This window comes from Schistocerca nitens, chromosome 1 (assembly GCF_023898315.1).
Source record: "Schistocerca nitens isolate TAMUIC-IGC-003100 chromosome 1, iqSchNite1.1, whole genome shotgun sequence".
Taxonomy (NCBI): Eukaryota; Metazoa; Arthropoda; class Insecta; order Orthoptera; family Acrididae; genus Schistocerca; species Schistocerca nitens.
This window is the reverse complement of record NC_064614.1, coordinates 1,130,427,207-1,130,429,136: the sequence shown is the minus strand read 5'-3', so window position 1 is coordinate 1,130,429,136 and position 1,930 is coordinate 1,130,427,207. Positions and strand designations below refer to the sequence as shown.

General features: G+C 42.5%; 1 non-coding gene across 1 annotated transcript; it reads left to right on the top strand.

Moving 5' to 3' along the window:
* The first annotated feature begins 229 nt into the window (after positions 1 to 229).
* Positions 230 to 304, top strand: Trnat-cgu (transfer RNA threonine (anticodon CGU)). Its single transcript has one exon. It is a non-coding gene; the product is annotated as a tRNA-Thr (tRNA).
* Positions 305 to 1,930: the final 1,626 nt, after the last annotated feature.

Below are 1,930 nucleotides of genomic sequence, written 5' to 3'. Positions count from 1 at the left end.
ACAGCAAAGGGGACAGCTGAAAATGTGTGCCCCGACCGGGACTCGAATCCGGGATCTCCTGCTTACATGGCAGATACTCTATCCATCTGAGCCACCGAGGGCACAGCGGGTAGTGCGACTGCAGGGCCTTGTCCCTTGCACGCTTCCCGTGAGACCCACATTCCCAACTGTCCACAACCTACGTTCGTAGTGTTCCTAATAGATATTTGCCCATTCACTCATTACTCGCGCCCTCGGTGGCTCAGATGGATAGAGCGTCTGCCACGTAAGCAGGAGATCCCGGGTTCGAGTCCCGGTCGGGGCACACATTTTCAGCTGTCCCCATTGATGTATATCAACAAAACCTGTCGACAGCTAAGGGTTTCGATTTAATTATCATTTCATAAAATAGAGACCACTATCTCACTGGTGTGGAGAAAACATAAGTTTTTGCTGATATTTCTACAACTAAGTGAAGCTGTGTTACTACCTAACATCAAACTACGACTTCTACATCTACATAATACTCCGCAAGCCACTGTACAGTGCATGGCGGAAGGTTTCCTGTACCACTACAGCTTATGGAGTGTCATTTGTCTGTGTATGAAGAGACGATCAAGAGAGCAGTAATGTGATTATGCACTCCTCGGTGGAGGACTGTCTTAAATTCTACAAACATCAATGATATTGACAAAAAATTCGCTGATTTTGACATAAATTTCACTGATTTCAACCCAAAATTCGCTGCTGCCGAAACAAAATTCACTGAATTCGATGTAAAAACGTCTGATTTTGACACAGTTTGGCTTATTTCGGAATAAAATTCATTGATTTCAACATAGAGTTTCCATGGTTTAAAATCTACAATAACTCCATTTAACGATCTTCATTGGCAGAATGGTAAACTTACCTGTAGACTATATGGAAATTGATAACACTGTCCCCTAGTTCCACGCAGTTACGTGCGGTATGGTCGGGTAAAATGTGTCGGAAAGCAATATTTTTTAAACCATTTAATTATTAATCTTTACTGCAATAGGACCTGCAGGTGTAATGGCTATCTTTTTAATCATCTCGTGATGCTGTCAGCTGAATTTTCTTTGTTTGATGTACAGTTTTGGCTTTAAACCATTTTCAAGTATTTTATTGATGATTCTTTATTTTTTGAAGTGTACCTTGGTAAATTCCCCTGTGTAGTCGTTTTAGGGCAAAAAGTAACAGTATACATACAGAACACATGCTGTTGTTGTGGTCTTCAGTCCTGAGACTGGTTTGATGCAGCTCTCCATGCTACTCTATCCTGTGCAAGCTTCTTTATCTCCCAGTACCTACCGCAGCCTACATCCTTCTGAATCTCCTTAGTGTATTCATCTCTTGGTCTCCCTATACAATTTTTACCCTCCACGCTGCCCTCCAATACTAAATTGGTGATCCCTCGATGTCTCAGAACATGTCCTACCAACCGCCGGTCGCGGTGGTCTAGCGGTTCTAGGCGCTCAGTCCGGAACCGCACGACTGCTACGGTCGCAGGTTCGAATCCTGCCTCGGGCATGGATGTGTGTGATGTCCTTAGGTTAGTTAGGTTTAAGTAGTACTAAGTTCTAGGGGACTGATGACCACAGATGTTAAGTCCCATAGTGCTCAGAGCCATTTGAACCATTTTTTTTTGTCCTACCAACCGATCCCTTCTTCAAGTCAAGTTGTGCCACAAGCTCCTCTTCTCCCCAATTCTATTCAATACCTCCTCATTAGTTATGTGATCTACCCATCTAATCTTCAGCATTCTTCTGTAGCACCACATTTCGAAAGCTTCTATTCTCTTCTTGTCTAAACTATTTATCGTCAACGTTTCACTTCCATACATCGCTACACTCCATACAAATACTTTCAGAAACGACTTCCTGACATTTAAATCTATACTCGATGTTAACAAATTTTTCTTCTTCAGAAA